Source organism: Cupressus sempervirens, chromosome 8, assembly GCF_028749045.1.
Source record: "Cupressus sempervirens isolate cs-2001-9-10 chromosome 8, ASM2874904v1, whole genome shotgun sequence".
NCBI lineage: Eukaryota > Viridiplantae > Streptophyta > Pinopsida > Cupressales > Cupressaceae > Cupressus > Cupressus sempervirens.
The window spans coordinates 580,636,058-580,654,038 of NC_143125.1; positions in this window are offsets into that span (position 1 = coordinate 580,636,058).

The window sequence follows — 17,981 nt, forward strand, 5'->3', positions numbered from 1 at the left end:
AAATTAAGTTTAAATTTCAGCACAAATTATTCCTAGACCTTTCTCGAAACTTTGGATGGGGCTAAATAAGAATGCTAATAACTTTTTTGTTGAAAGATAATGCCTAGATTTAATGTAATAAAATTTCTTGTTTTTTAAATTGGCATAAAAAGTTACAAGTCAATTTTGAACGTCTTAAAGACTTCTAAACAACTCGAAAGTGTTTGTAATTAGTGTAGTGGGGTATAGCTTGATAAAGGGAATCACAAGCTTTGGAATGCTTCTAACAATTCCTCAATCAAACTCTTGGCTCAAAAGCTCTTTAACTCAATCCTCAATCAAACTCTTGGCTCGATGGATTATACCACTATATCAATTTATACATATGATATTCTTCATAAGTACATATGAAGTGATACAATCAACATATTCCTATAGTTAAATTTAGATAGGAGAATGGCCCCAAATTTACCTTTGATATCAACATACTAGATCTTAAGTCTTCCTATCAGTTGCTTTGTAATTGCATCATGCTTACATTGTTGGAAATAGGAGCAGCATGAAGGATCTCTAATATTTTCCAAAGGAAGGGTATCTAAGTTTTATATATGTTTTGTGTGAGGATAAAGGGTATCCAAAACATCCATTTCTTCAAAGAGTCTTTTGGGAAAAAAAAATTATTGATCAATTTATCTTGCTACTGTCACAAAATTGGAAAAACTTGCATTGACAACATTTTGGTACATTGAGCATTTTGGCTTAGAAGGTATTGATTGGAACAAGTTAGATATTCCAAAATAAACCTATTGATGCATTGAAACCTCCTAGTGTTGACTATTTGTAGATTTTTCCCATCAAGACCTAGAAGAGTCTCTTGGAACACTTCTACACTTTTGCTCATTTTGGTTTGTTTAAAGGGCTCATCATACTTTCGTCTGCATCAAAAAAGGATAGGAAAATTTTTGGGATAGAGTTTAATTGGCCACCCAGAGCTAACAGAGCAAAGAATTTGATCCCATGATGAAAGGTGAGAGAGATTTGGTAGTTGGCAACTTTGTGCTGGCCAATATAGCAAGTTTCAGCATCACTTGAGATGGCATTGTAAAATAAAAATGGAGTATGATCTCTAAAAAGTGAGAGAGGCTATTATAGGTCTCCACAACATGGTCCTATAGGAACTAGAATCGCATCCATACGTCGCATGAGCTCTAAGATATACCCCATCAAAGATCGTAGCTCTATGGCATTTAGTGACCCTTAGGGACATTCCAGTTCAGCATGCCTAAGAACATTCGAGAGCTAAAGGGGATAGGACAAGGTTGAGGATAGGGTTTACTCGACTATCCAGAGCTAATGGAGAAAACAGTTCAATCCCACGATGAAAGGTGAAAGAGATTTGGCAGTTGGCAACTTTGTACTGGCCAATATTGCAAGTTTAAGCATCACCCGAGATGGTATTGTAAAATGAAAATAGAGTGTGATCTCCAAAAAGTGAGAGAGGTTATTATAGGTCTCCCCAACATGGTCTTGTAGGAATTGGAATCATATCTATACCTTGCACGAGCTTTGAGATATGCCCCGTCAAAGATCACAGCCTTATGGCATTTAGTGACCCTTAGGGACATTTCAGTTCGGCGTGCTCGAGAACATTCAAGTGTTGAAGATGAAAGGATGAGGTTGGTGATAAGGTTTACTCGACCACCTGAAGCTAATGGAGCAGACAGTTTGATCCCACAATGAAAGGTGAGAGATTTGGCAGTTGGCAACTTTGTACTAGCCAACACTGCAAGTTTCAACATCACCTGAGATGGCAATGTAAATTAAAAATGGAGTGTGATTTCCAAAAAGTGAGAGAGGTTATTGTAGGTCTCCACAATACGGTCCTGTAGGAACTAGAATTGCATCCATACCTCGCATGAGCTCTGAGATATGCCCCATCAAAGATCGCAGCCCTATGACATTTAGTGACCCTTAGGGACATTCCAGTTCGGCGTGCCCAAGAACGTTCGAATGCTAAAGGGGATAGGATGAGTTTTGGGATAGGGTTTACCTGACCACCTAGAGCTAACAGAGTAGATAGTTTGATCCCATGACGAAAGGTGAGAGAGATTTGGTAGTTGGCAACTTTGTACTAGCTAATACTACAAGTTTTAGCGTCACCCGAGATGGCATTGTAAAATGAAAACGGAGTGTGATCTCCAAAAAATGAGAAATTTTATAGTAGGTCTCTCCAACATGGTCCTGTAGGAACTAGAATCACATCCATACCTTGCATGAGCTCTAAGATATGCCCTGTCAAAGATCGTAGCCCTATGGCATTTAGTGACCCTTAGGGACATTCTGGTTTAGCATGCCCGAGAACGTTCAAGCGCTGAAGGGGATAGGATGAGGTTGGTGATAGGGTTTACCCGGCCACCTGGAGCTAAAATAGTAGACAATTTGATCCCACAATGAAAGGTGAGAGAGATTTGGCAGTTGGCAACTTTGTACTAGCCAATACTGAAAGTTTCAGCATCACCCGAGATGGCAATGTAAAATAAAAATGGAGTGTGATCTCAAAAAAGTGAGAGAGGTTATTGTAAGTCTCCACAACATGGTCCTATAAGAACTAGAATTACATCCATACCTCACATGAGCTCCGAGATATGCCCTGTCAAAGATCGCAGCCCTATGGCATTTAGTGACCCTTAGGGACATTACGGTTTGACGTGCTCGAGAATGTTTGAGCGTTGAAGGGGATAGGATGAGTTTGCGGATAGGGTTTACCCAGCCACCTGGAGCTAATGGAGTAGAAAATTCAATCCCATGATGAAAGGTGAGAGAGATTTGGCAATTGGCAACTTTGTACTGGCCAATACTGCAAGTTTCAGCATCACCCGAGATGGCATTGTAAAATAAAAATGGAGTGTGATCTCCAAAAAGTGAGAGAGGTTATTGTAGGTATCTGCAACATGGTCCTGTAGGAACTAGAATCACATCCATACCTCACATGAGCTCTGAGATATGCCATGTCAAAGATCACAACCCTATGGCATTTAGTGACCCTTAGGGACATTCAAGTTCGGCGTGCTTGAGAACGTTCGAGCGCTGAAGGGGATAGGACGAGGTTGGTGATAGGGTTTACCTGGCCATCCAAAGCTAATAGAGCAGATAGTTTGATCCCACCATGAAAGGTGAGAGAGATTTGGCAGTTGGCAACCTTGTCCTAGCCAACACTGCAAGTTTCAACATCACCCGAGATGGCAATGTAAAATAAAAATCGAGTGTGATCTCCAAAAATTGAGAGAGGTTATTGAAGGTATCCAAAACATGGTCTTTTAGGAACTATAATTGCATCCATACCTCACATGAGGTTCAAGATATGCCCCATCAAAGATCGCAGCCATATACAGATGGTGGACAACATTGGTCAATAAAAAACTCAGATTTTATGCCTTTTTTACTATTTTTTCAATTATGTACAACCTATATGGATTTTTGGTGGTACAAGTCTTATATATTTGGATACTGGGTTGAGTCAAGATTCCATTTCAATTGGTTTGAGGTCTTTATCTTGTATACAAAAAAAGTTATATCAATTTTAGTGTAGGTAGGTTAGATTTACTCCAAATTTGAGAGTTTCAGCAAGATGGAATCCTAACTTGCAAACCCACCATGGGATTTCAATGTCACTTTGTGGAATACAAGTTAGGAGAGCATTCTTTGAGATGGAAGATATTCATGGCTGTAGGAGCATGGAATCTATTTTTACTAGCAAGCCCTAGACTAAACATAATCTTATGTCCGGTCTAGATTTGAAGGAAAAAGAAGGATCATGCTCCTAAACTGATTAATCTAACCCAAGTGAAGGGTGTAGAAGGAAAAGTTTGATATATAGCAGAGATCCAAGGGGTTGAACCAAGTCTATGAACCCATTTTTTTATGATTTCCTTGTAACCCAGCCTAAACTGGCCATTTAGGACTGTGACACAAAGTGGGCATAACTTGATGTTGGAGCCGAGTTGTTGGTTAATATTTTGGAATCTCTTAGGGGATGTTGAAGAGTGTTTTAAAATGAAAAAAATATCTGGTAGTCATTTTTATGGTTTGGGAGTTTGACCATTAAAAGTAGAAATTGTCCTAGTAGGAAGTGTTGGTAATAGTTTTGAAATTTGATTGTTGAGTGTTGAGAAACCTCAAGTTTGAGATTTTTCCTGTTGGTTTGAGTCTATAATAACCATTTCCATTTGAAAAGTCGAGTGTTGAAACCATTTACGAAGAATTTTCCTGTGTAGGACTATTTGTGGTAGGGAGTTCCTAAGTGTTGATCCAAGTTGTTTGAGTACCCTAAGTTTGAGGGTTGGGCTTGTGAAGTGGAGTCCACTTGTAGGGTAGAGTCTCCCTGTATGAGAAGTCCATTGGATCGTTAGTCCTTGGTGTCTTCAATGAATGTATCTTTATAGAATGACCTTGGTGCCCCTACACCATTAAGTGATGATGATTAACATGAGTAAAATTATGGACTGTCTCAGAAAAATAGAAGGAAAGTGCTTGGTTTTAAGAGTAATTTGAAGATCTCTTTTTTTTCTGAGTGCTTTCACGTGTTGGAATGATTGGTAGCATCTTAGCAGACATTTTTGAGATTCTTTACTCAGTTAATCATTCAAACTTGAAGTTTTGTTCATCAAATTTCTATACTGTTGGTTGTAGCAATCTTATTTCTAAGAATTTTGATAGTTTTTTGCATCTAATCATGGTCGTTCCATGAAATGCTCATTGTTTCTTCATAGAATGCCATTTATCTAACTTCTACAAATATTTCTAACCATGAAATGAAGATTTAACTTGAGATTGGTGGCCACCACATCAAATAAAGTTGTGAAAACAAGGGTTATTTGGAGGGGACAGTCAATTAGGAAGAGATTTTCCTTAAGGAGGGCAGTGTTTGTGAGTTGATTCATATTTATGGTGATAAAACATAGATTTTTGAATTTTTAATTAGTCCAAGAAGGCTTGGCACATGTGAGATTGGTGATGCCCTAGGAAAAAGGGTTTTGAGAAGGTGAATTGGGGCTTTTGGGGTTAGGGAACCCATAGAATGAAATTGGGAGTGGATTTGTCTAATTGAAGTCATTTTAGGAGCCTATGCAAAGTTTGAAGTCCATACATTGAGTATTTCTATATGTTTCTTTGTAAATGCACTATTGCTTTATTGATGAAAACAGGGGCAGTGTGTAGAATCTCAGATATTTTCTAAAGGAGTTGCATCTAAGTCTTACATATGTTTTAGAAAAGGATAAAGGGTATCTAGAAAGGTCATTTATTCAAGGAGTCATTTGAAAAAATCAAAATTTATCCATCATTTTGTCTTGTTGTTGTCATAGACTTGTGAAAATGCATTGACAACATTTGGGTGAATTATGCATTTTGGCTTGCAAGCTATGGAAGCTGAAAGGTGTTGATGGGAACATGCTAGATAGGCTAGAAAAAACCTATTAAAGCCTAAAAACATCCTAGAGTTGATTGTTTGTCGAATTTTCCCATCAGGACCTAGAAGGGTCACTTGGCACATTGTTACAAATTTGCTCATTTTGGGTTGTTACTTGGGTCCATCACCCTATCCACTACATTAGGCTAGAAGACTTTTTTTCTATGAGATGACTACTCTTGGTAATAAGCTACCAAATATTGAAACTACATTCAAATCCAATATTTATAAGGATAAGGAAGAACTTTTGAAAAATAGTAGCTATGCTAAGTGTACGAATTTGCTCAAGGAAAAAAATGAAAATGACAAGATCTAGTAGCTCAATCGATAACACAAATTTTCCAATTGTTGGCTAACACTGGTGCAGGAGCACTAAGGTCACAAGCATGAGGCAAGATGAGAAATCCTTAGGTGGATTGGAAGACAAATGGCCTTCTAAGGTCATTAAAACTTTTAATGAGTTTAATCATGGACATGTGATCTTGTTTTGATCATAGATTGATCATATTGTAATCAAAGCATTAATGTAAGCCTTAATGGCATTATTGAGCCTACAAGGTACCTAGAGGTCACTAGGAATGGATTTGGATTGATCCTAGGTTAGGGGTGGATAGAAAAGACCTATAAAGGTATTGAATAATGTAATGAGGCTATCAAAGCCTCTAAAAGATGTAAAAGGCACTAAAAGTGCAATATTTTGTAATATAAGCCAAAATGGGCTTAATCGAGTCATGTAAGGGGTCCAAAGGGAGGTTTCATTTGGTTTTGAGAGTCTAAATAAGTTTAAAACCTCATTCCCATGTGTGGTAGACAATTTGGATGGTCAAAATTTATTGATAATGTAAGAGTTTTGAAGTTTGAGCAATGAATGTATAGTTTTCCCTAAAATTTGAGTGCATAAAAAGGGTACGTGATTGCTCCAAAGGTGGATTTAGTGTTTTCTCCAAACAAGAGTTTCATTTTATGTTGGAAGTCATCTAATATAACCAAAGTGAAGGTGTTTCAACCATTTTGGGGTTCTAGAGACATTGCAAAGTAAGATTTCTAGAAAGCCCTAGGGTAAAGGGGCTAGAAAGGAGGATTTTGTAGAAACCATTGTAAAGTTGATCATGAGACCAAAAAAATAGAATAATCCTTGCATTTGAGTCATCTCTTAAGTCTTTTTTGGGTCATGGGAGTTCCAAAGGTCAAGGGATTGTGAGTTGCTTTGTAAATGGCCTTAAACTAGGCCTAGTTGGCAGACTAAAATACCTAGTTTTGAGTGATATTTTATAAAACAAGTTTAGTTGGTTTTGGAGTATATTTTAGAGTGAGGAAAATTATATTTTAATCACCCAATATTTTAGGAAGTTCTGTGGGAAAGTTTGGAGAAAACAACAAATTAGTGACTGGCAAGGGCTAGTTGGAACAAGCCTAGAAGAGACAAACTTGAGAAAGTGTAAGAGATGAGTTGCTGAGAGTGTGCAAGGAGTTGGAACATGTTAGATGGGATTTTTTGAGATGATTTAAGGTTTTGGGGTCATGGTATGAAGCCAAGCATGAGTTTTGGTGTGTTGGAGGCACTAGGGTACACTAGGTGCATGGTGAACAATGTGAGTGTTTAGAAGACAAACTGAAGATTTGGGTTATAACCTCTTAGACATGGTTGCAGGAAGATGTTACCAATTCAAAGACCTCCTCTTGAACCCTAGTAGATTCTAATTACTTGAATAGATTCCAAGAATACAAGAGAATCCCAGAGTTGAGTTGTGGTTCCTAGGGGAATATAGGAGGGCTTTGCATCAAACACACACACTTGTTGTATAGTCATGGATATTGTGATCATTCATGAACTTGAACAACACCATGTTAGAAATAGTGTTGTGAAAAAGGACTAAAAAATAGTGGGAAATGGCCATTGGCTAATCAACATTATCCTTAGAGAGAACTATATCTGTCACTGCCCCATTATCATCAGATCGAGACCTATTTTCCTTCTTACTTTTTGATGATTGTGATCCTTTGCAATACATAAGATGATTAACATACAATGGTACTTGATCAAAGAACACTGATAAATATTGAGGATGTGAATTGATAATACCATTTTGCAGATGATTTTGGCATCTCACCCTTTATCACTTATGTCTCAACTTTATTAGCCCTCTTCTTTGGTGACCTGCAAATGAAGAATTAGCACGGTAAAAAATCTAAGATAAGATTAATCCACTAAAATTAGAGAATAAAAAAATTTGAATTTGGCTTGTCATTAAGAATTATCCATTTGTAGAAATCCTTGCTTTCTGAGTTATATGATAACCCTTGCTTGATGAGTATTGAAAACTTCTCCCATTGTATCCTTGCTTTCGCTAGTTTGAAGTTTCTGGTTACATGCACACAATCATGACTTTACATCACTAAGAATTCACATTCTAACAATATTCATGTACTTTCATTACATTTTGATCTGAACAACAAATTCTAAACTTTCACTTATTCAAACGACTAATCTAAAAATGGATCCCATTAAAGAATCTAATATAAATTCAAATAATGTATCTAGATTCTAAAAAAATCAAAACTAAATCTCATCAGTTACACATCATAACAATACGGTCCACTTTAGTCATGTGGATAGTCTTCAGGAAGAGGTTGTAACATTGTATTTGGATCCAGTTGATCACTCTTTCTCTCTCTCCCTCTCTCCCTATTCAATCTAATGAGCGAGTTGGATCTGCTCGACATTTTAATGTCTCAAGTATTGCCTCATGGTCTGACTCGTGAACTTTCCAATGAATCTTATTATGTGGTTTTCTACCATATTTTATCAACTGGACATTTTTTGTGACAACAAGGTTTGAATAATGAAGAATCTTCCTCTCTATTTGTCAATCCTCGAATAACCACAAGTTAGGGTTCTTCATAGAATATTGTCTAAGTCATGTGCTTGTTACAACCACTGCACCGACATGGTACTCTAAACCTTCACCATCTATAATCGAGTGATCCAATTTTTGTTTGGCTTCAACACAACGACACAAATAATAATCTATCCCTTCTTCATTGTCTTCAGGTGCAATAACAACAAAAATATGGCCTGTAGTGACAAATGTACAAAATGCGGTCATTAATTCAAAAAATACTTGGGTAAAAGTTATAAAGTTACATATTGAAATTACAAAGATATATAAATATATATATTACCAAGTTACACTAGATCTGACAAGTGGTCAAAGTCAATAGATGAATCCATCTCTACCATTTTCAATGCTTGTGGGGGATGATAGGTGTCAATTGGGTCCAAAGCCCGTATATCCCATTTGTCCACCCATTCAATTGACTCACAGTCATCCCAATTTTTCTCTACACATGATGGACAATAGCATGCCATTTTTCATGTGTGAATACTCCATGAACCTACATCAGAGCTTCTAAAAGAGTGTAACTCACTAGATCCTATTAATGTGCAACAATCCTAATATGGTGCAATGTTAGTATTATCTATCAACCAAAAAATATACGAATTGTAGATTCACCTTCCTTACCTGGACCCATTGTAGTGTTACACCATTGGACGATGGATTTGGCATCTATCAATATTGCTCCATCTTTGTACTTTAGTTCTTCATGAGCCAAGGCTCTTTTAATGCATGTGCCTACACCATCGTGTTGTCCCTTACCATGACCAGCCTCTATGAAATTTCACACATATTGAATTCTACACAACCTGTGCATCTTGCTCAACCAATAGAACATCCGTGCATTCTTGAATTGAGATGCGCAATTGTCTGACAAAATAATGTGCTAACGATATGTTATGCCCCTATTAGCCAAATCTCCATAAAATAGTTGAAAACAACCATGTATGAACTTCATAGAATGTGATCGATCATCACTGATGTAAAAATGGTACTCCCTCAAAATATTTCTGTCATCCTCTATACTAGTAGGTGAATGCATGAATGTTATGTGAACAAATATGGAAACCTATTGAGAAGTATAATACTTTTCTTGCACCTCATTTTTTCGTTGTAGTGTGTAGTTCTCTATGAAATCTACAATCGAAACAATGGTATCTAGTGGAAACATATCCTTGCACAACTTGAATTGCAAATCCAGCCATCGAGCTCTATGGGTATGCCTTGCATACTCGTAAATAATCTTTTCACAAAAAATCTTCATGAACTCATACACTGGAATCTTTTCAATGACTAAATCACATCTTTTACCATGTTTCCCATCTTTTAGAGCATATGTCACTGTCTTAAATTTTTTGTAATCTACTATTTCATTTCCAATTACATGTGTACTATCCATATGTTGACAAGTTGATAAAAGTTGCAAAGAACCACAAAATAAGCACATAACATCCAAAGATCTTGGTGGCTCATTCATGTCACAATCCTGCAAAACAAACTGAGAATGTAAAACTATGCATATATGCCTAAAAATATCAAAATGGTTAGAAAATTCAATATGTATCCTACAACAACAAGTTGTGCGTGTGTGATTTATCTTCACATAAAAAGGTTTACCCATCTCAAAAAATCTTTGACTTATTCAAATTTGAGGATACATACCAATAAATTTTGCAAAAAATTGTGTTTGAGTTGAGTCCAAAAAATGTTTCGCATGTGGGTCTCGATTTTGGCTACCAATCCTCCTTCTTACAACATCTCTTTGATTAGGGGAAACACATGTGTTATTTTTCCAAAAATCTTTGATCAATGATTTCAAGGCTTCACTAATTTCTTTATCCTTTCATGGTAGTCTACCACTAAATGTCCATAACTCATTTTTTATTGGACCTTCCAATATCTCATGCCTTAGCATGGCTCTCCTTAGAGTACCTCTACCAATTTTTAATATTTTTCTTGTCTTTCTCATGAGTGGAGCTTTCTTCATTTGGCTACTTACTATTGTTGATGTAAGTACTTGTCTTGTGATATTACTATCTTTGGTGCATGATTTAGAACCCACTTTGTCATAAGCACATATTAGATTCTTTACAATATTTTTTTCATTTGAATCGTGTATTGTTCTTAGCCCAAGAATCTTTATGATAGGCCTAAATTTCAAATTCCTCATCATTTCAACAAATAATTGGCATTGACATGTAATATTTGATTCTTTAAAAAATAATCTTCACATATGATTAACTTTTCTTTGACAAGTACGCTTGCTAATCTTGTCAGGCATTGATTTCAAAATGTTAGTATCAATATCAATCAAATATTTTGGTCTTCTAAAATGTATTCTAGAAGGTGTTATAATCTCTTCCATTCCCTCAATATTTTGAAGATCAACATAAGGTCGAGTGTATTGCATACCTTGAACCAAAGATGATGTTTGTTGACAATAAGATGCAAAAGATGGAATATCACCTACTTGATGTATTGATGTTGTGCCTTCAACATGACATGATGGATTGTGTATATCGTTGGATCTACAAATCAGTGTCTCTTCAACATGAGATGACAATATGACTTCAACATTGGAAGATGGTGTAGCAGACAATATGATTCCAACATTGGAAGATCGTGTAGCAGACGATATGACTCCAACATTGGACGATATGACTCCCACGTCCTCTCCTACTATCTACTATCTCTCTCTCTCTCTCTCTCAAGTTCTCTCTCTCTCCCTCTCTACTCTCTCTCTCTCTCTCTCTCTCTCTCTCTCTCTCTCCCATCCTGTACAAGCTCTCTCTGCCACCACCTACTCACTCTCACACTCTCTCCCATCCCCTACTCTGTCTCTCTTATACACACACTCCCACCTCCCCTCTCTCTCTCCCTCTCCCACTCCCTCTCCCACCACCCACTTTCTCTCCCCCATCCCCTACTCTCTCTCTCCTCTCCCATCCCCTACTCTCTCACACTCTCACACTCTCTCCCACCCCACTACTCTATCTCGCTTACACACACACTCCCATCCCCCTCTCTCTCTCCCTCTCCCACTCTTCTTCTCTCCCATCCCCTACTCTCTACATTTGTCACACACACTCCCATCCCCCCAATCTCTCTCCCTCTCCCTCTCGCACTCCCTCTCTTACCACCTACTATCTCTCTCTCTTCCTCTCTACTCTCTCTCTCCCATCCCTTACTCTCACTCTCTCTCTCCCATCCCCTACTCTCTCTCACACTCTCCCATCCCCTAATCTCACTCTCTCTCTCCCATCCCATACGAGCTCTCTCTGCCACCACCTACTCTCTCTCGCACTCTCACACTCTCTCCCATCCCCTACTCTGTCTCTCTTACACACACACTCCCAACCCCCCTCTCTCTCTCTCCTCTCCCATCCCCTACTCTCTAGATTTGTCACACACACTCCCATCCCTCCTCTCTCTCCCTCTCCCACTGCCTAAGTTATCTCTCTCTCTCTCTCTCTCTCAAGTACTCTATCTCCCTCTCTACTTTCTCTCTCCCATCCCCTACTCTCACTCTCTCTCTTCCACCCCCTATTCTCTCTCACACTCTCTCCCATCCCCTACTCTCTCTCTCACCCCCATCTCGTATGAGCTCTCTCTGCCACCTCCTACTCTCTCTCAAACTCTCACACTCTCTTCGATCCCCTACTTTATCTCTCTTATAAATAAATATACATTCTCTCTCTCTCTCTCTCTCTCTCTCTCTCTCTCTCTCTCTCTCTCTCTCTCTCTCTCGTAGTCCCTCTCCCATCCCCTACTCTATCTCTCTTACACACTTCCATTCCACCTCTATCTCCCTCCCACTCCCTCTCCTACCACCTACTATCTCTCTCTCTCTCACTCTCACTCTCACCCTCTCTCTCTCATCCCTCTGCCATTGCCTACTCTCTCTATCTCTCTCTCCCCTCTCTCATTCCCTACTCTCTCTCTTTCACACACACACACCCATCCCCCCTCTCTCCTCTCTCACTCCCTCTCCCACTACTATCTCTCTCTCTCACTCTCACTCTCTCTTACTCTCTCTCTCTCTCTCACTCTCTCTCTCTCTCTCTCTCTCTCTCTCTCTCTCTCTCTCTCTCTCTCTCTCTCTCTCTCGTTGTCTCTGCTACCCCCTACTCTCTCTTACATTTTCACACTCTCTCCTATCCCCTACTCTCTCTCTCTCTTTCTCTCTTACACACATTTCTATCCCCACTTTCTCTCCCTCTCCCATCACCTACTCTCTCTTCCATCCCCTACTCTCTCTTGAGCTACTCTATCTTCCCCCTCTCCCATTCCATACTCTCTCTCTTTCACACACATGCACTCCCATCCTCCTCTCTCTCATTCTTCCTCTCCCACTCTGTCTCCCACCGCCCACTCTCTCTATCTCTTTGTCTCTCTCTCACACACACATAACCATTCCCCTGCCCCCCCACCCAGCTCTCTTTTGGTCTTGGTTTGCAATTTAGGCTTCAATAGTGCATGCGCCCTATAGCACACATGCGCTACTAAGAATTCAATGCTTCCAATAGTGGATGCGTGCTATAGGGTGCACGCGCTATTGGAAGCTTTGCATTAAACCCAAGCCTAAGGCTTGGTTTTTCCTTGGAGATCCAACCAAAAGGTTTGGAGTTTATAAACAGGTCTGAGACATGTTTTCCAAAAAACATACCAAAAATGATTGATTTTTCTTGTGTGCTCCCCTTTAAGATTCCTTGTGGTTAGGTATCGATAAGATCAGGTTACATAGCATTATAGGTCTCTGTGTTAGCTATCTAACCATATAATTTATTTTTAATTTGAACTATTTCAAGCCTTTCATCTATAATTTCTTCTGAATGTATGTTCATTTTTTGTCAAAAACTACCATGTACTAATTGGGCTATAGATTTTAGCTCGTTCATCGAATTTTGCAACAACTTAGTTTTTTAGAAACTAGACTCCATTCTACACACTTTGAAAAAAAAAAGTTTTGATTTTAGATTAGTTTTCAATTATTTCTAGGGGGAGCACATAGATATTTCATGTTTTTGGGATGTGTCTAGTTAAAAAATTCAATAAAAAAAGTACACATTATAAAATTACCCGAAAAATCTAGGATAAACTACATAGTGTTAAGTAACTTTTGACTAGAGTGATTAAAGAATTTCAAAAAAAAAGTTAAAATTTTAGGGGGGCCATACTTTGTACTGTGTTATGTTTTTTTGGAATAAACAGTACCACTTTTTGTGGCCCCCTTTTTTGAGAACCTAAAACTAAACCCTTTTGAAAACAAATTAGTAGTTTAGAAACTAGATTCAAAGGACTACGACTTTTGTTTTTTTCATATCTTAAAATTTTGAGTGTAACTATCTTCAAATTATTGTTGAAGTTCAAAATTTGCAGATTTTAGGAAAAAGGTGTCCACTTATACCCCCCTTTTGGCACCACAACTTGGTGCACTTACCCACATTCATGGTGACCAAGGTATTATGATCTGAATTGCATTGGAGAATTAGTTAAAGGAGAACAGAGGAAGGAAATAGTGAACAATAGAGAGACATCTGATCAAGATGGATCAAGCACACAAAAAAATAGAGGTGATTCGTTATCAAACGTAACAGTGCTCACCATAAGATCAATGTTGATATATTCTAAAAGGTGAGTTAGTTAAATCTCTTAATAGAGCAGTCCTAATAGGATGTATTGAAATCCTCTAACAAGGTGCTTACTTAATTGTGAGTTGAAGTCCTTTAACCAGGCACACTTCTAACAGGGTGTTGAAATCCTCTAACAAGGTGATACCTAATAGTCTTTGTAAACCTTTAACAAGGCAGACCTTTCACAAGGTAGGTCATGGTTCATAATAAAAAATTGTAACCTTCATTCGATAGACTTTAATACTGTATACAGTAGTGAAGATTTGTGGGTGTCATCCCCACCCTAGTTTTACCTTCTCATTGGAAGCTTTTTGGGTAATCATATCTTGTGTCATGAATGTGTTAATTCTTACTTGTCTACATGCTTTAGATATATATGCTTTACATGGTATTTTAGTTTACTTAGTGAATTTATGAGATGGATGTGTGGTGATTATTTTATGGGTCAAAAGTTTAAATCACTAATCCACTCTCCCCCCCCCACCTTCAGAAGTTTACCTTTCCTATTATAATTCTAACAATTAGTATCAGAGCTTTGTTCTCTAAAAGTGAAGCTTTGCAGCTTTAAGGAAAGATCTTGGAAATGGAAGTCTATAAGTTGCGAAAGATTATTGAGAACTAAGAGATTGAAATACATCTCATTCTACATCAGTTGAATGAAGCAGGAGAAGATCTAAAGAAATCATTCAAGAGAAGGAAGTAAATTTCTTTTGAGGAGAATGACACAAAATACCAAGAGATAGACACTACTAAGGTATTTGCAAATGGAGATTCCAATGAATATGATGGAGCAATTGCAAATCTAATGGAAAAGAATAGAACCCTAGCTAAAGAGATTAGAAATCTTAAAATAGAACAAGAATCACAAGCCATATTACTATGTGAGGTGACCGAATAGAAAAATAAAGCTATAGAAGATAAAGCCATGATTGAAGATGACAAAATAGTTTTGACCAAAAGACTGGAGGAGAAATCATCTAAGGTAACTAGGATTGCTTACATGCAATTAGAAACTTTGGGTCAAATGATGGTTGCAAATCATGAACCAAATGCCAAGGACATTGAGATAACAACACTGAAGTTGCATAATGAATAGGTGAGCAATGGCCTAAAAAGGGAAAATGAGTTTGCTAAAAGTTTCAATAAACCAAATGAAGCTATCAAGTACTTTGAACAATTGATGAGGTCTCCTAGATCTAACAATGATACATTTGGACTGGGATGCACAAGTACCAAAGAAGAAGAATCATCCAAAAGTGATGAAGAAAGAAGTAACAAAGGTAAGAACTCAAAACCTACTTTTCATAATTGTGGTAAGAAAGGACATACTGCTAATGTGTGTAGAAGCAAGACTGTAAATCAGAATGTTAAGTAGAAGAGCATGGGTCACTACCACAAGTGCAACAAACTAGGTTATCAAACACATGAATGTAGAACCAAGACCATGCACACTCATAGATTTGAAGGTTACTATTATAACTTTTAAAAGTATGGTCATACAGCTTTTAAGTGCAGATCTGAACCCATGTGGTCATCAAACAAGCAAACAAAGGTAAAGAATAATGAAAACTCTTATAATTGGGATTATAATACAAGGTACAATTGTCACTACTATCAACAGTATGAACATGTTCCTAAAAATTATATTAGGACACATTTCAGGAATGACTACTAAAGGTGGTTGAGTCAAACCACATGTTTTAGCTATTTGAAGACTTGTCACATCAACCAATATTGTCCAACAAGGTCAAAGGCACCAACTTGTGAGTTCAAAAAAGAAAAAGTCAATGCAAATATTGAAAATGTTAGAGACAAGATAAACAAGACATGGAAGAGAAAGGAGGATTGTAGCACATCAAATATAGATGGGATCACTTCACCCAATGGGATAGGTGATCACACCTCATCAAACTAAGCAATCAAGAGGTATGTGGGACTGATACTTAAAAGTTATACCATACATTAGTTCCAAAGGATTTAGTTTTGAAAAGATTACATATGCACAAATAAAAATTCAAAGTGTTATTAGAAACCAAAGAAAAATCTTTAAGCTTTGTTGATTTTTCATGATTACTATCAGGCATGAAAGGTTTCTTATGGATGTTGAGTAAAATACTAGTGGATGCTGAGCTAACAAAATTGGTTAGTTGAGGCAAATCTCATAATGGTTTCCGAGGGAATTGAAAGAGATGTTGATGCCGAGTGAGCCAAAAATTATTTGATGTCAATCTTACAACTATGTAAGCAAATAGCATTAATTACAATGTTCTAAGGGTTATTTGATTGATTTCTGCTCATTTAACATCATTCAAATTCAAGGAAAGAAAGTGAAGAGCTAAAGGTGATCTAGAGAATACCATCTAAAGTGTTTGTAGAAGATTTGAACAGGTGTATGACACCATTTCATTAGGATTTGTAAGGTATTCATCATGTGCCAAGTTATGTAGTTTCAATTTTGCAAACTCTAGATTTATGTGATGGCGTCTAGTTCTTCCAAAGTGAAAGGTGTAGAGGGACAAGAGGTTTTAAATGTTCAGTTGATTAGTAACAAGATTAAATAATTGATTTTTAAGGCTATTCCATACATAACATATAAGCAGGATCCCTTCGGTGCATTGTCTATGATACCACTGCGAGTCTTAATGATACAAGATGTTAAAAATTGTTATACCTGCAAGATTGGTAGCATAGGTGACATCGAAATTAGAGAAGCATATGGAAAACCTTATGAAAATGGAGTTCTGAAGGAATAATACAACATTGTTGAGAAGAAAGGGTTAAATCATGCCCTAGATTTTTTGAATATCTTCAAAATTGAATGGATAAGGATTATCTTGAGCATAATACATGATAGCTTAGTATGGTTAGATAATGGGCTAGTTAGAATCACAAAGAAAATTATTCACATGGTAACAGGGTATCCAACCCTAGATCAACCAAAGATCATGAGAAGTGAGTTGAAGGAAATCATTGAAAAGAACATAGGAGCCATATGGAACAAAAGGGGTATGACCATTAATACAATCACAAATCCCCTGATAGGTTTTGTAGTGAGGGTAATTGCACACAAGTTTTATCAATCAAGCATATTAAACAATATACCTTGCATTGTAGTGGACATGGGCTATAAAATTATAAAGAAAAATCATACTTATGATCTTGCCAAGCTACAATTGCATCAATTGATTGAAAACTTGGGAGCAATAAGGAAAACAAAGAGTGCTCAGTGCAAATTCAAATCTATTTTGGTATATATTTTCTTCTATGTGCATAATACATTTCCTAATTTTTAGTAAGGTTGCATGGAAGACAAATAGATCAATTACAATTAAAGCTAGGAGAGTTCATTGAATAGTTAGGAAATAAATTTTAGTTAGCAATGACTAGTTGTTTTGAAGATTTCAAACAATCCATGAAGAAGAGATTAAGGATTCCAGTTTCACTAGTGGAGAAATATTATGATGATGTTTGCTTCCTAGTTGACACTGATCATACATATGTACAAGCAACAATTCCTAGAGTGAGATGGCTAAGGTCATTAGGATATGAGATAAATGTAGATGAGGTCTATGCAACAATCACAACATTACTTATACAAGAAGTGGACAAAGAAGCCACAACATTTGGTAACTATGAATTAGCCAAATCAAAAATCTCTATGGAGTTGAAGACTACTTCTATGATTAATAAGAAGAAAAAATTGGTAAAGAAACTAAAAGAAAGTTTTGGTAAAGGAGCCGAGGAAGAGGAAGAAGAAGAAGACGAAGAGAAGAAGAAGAAACACATGCTCAAGCACCATTGGCTCTAACACAAGGTCACAGAGAGGATCAACAGGAAGAAGAAACTTAAATTGCAAATGGTGCTGAGGGAGAAAAGGTCGAGGAAGCACCTACTCCTATTGACAAGAAGAAAAGGAAGGAAAATACATGTACAGTAACAAAAACCAAAGAAGATTGAAAAATCAAATCAGCCCAAACCAACAACACCTACCACAAGGGCTAGTAC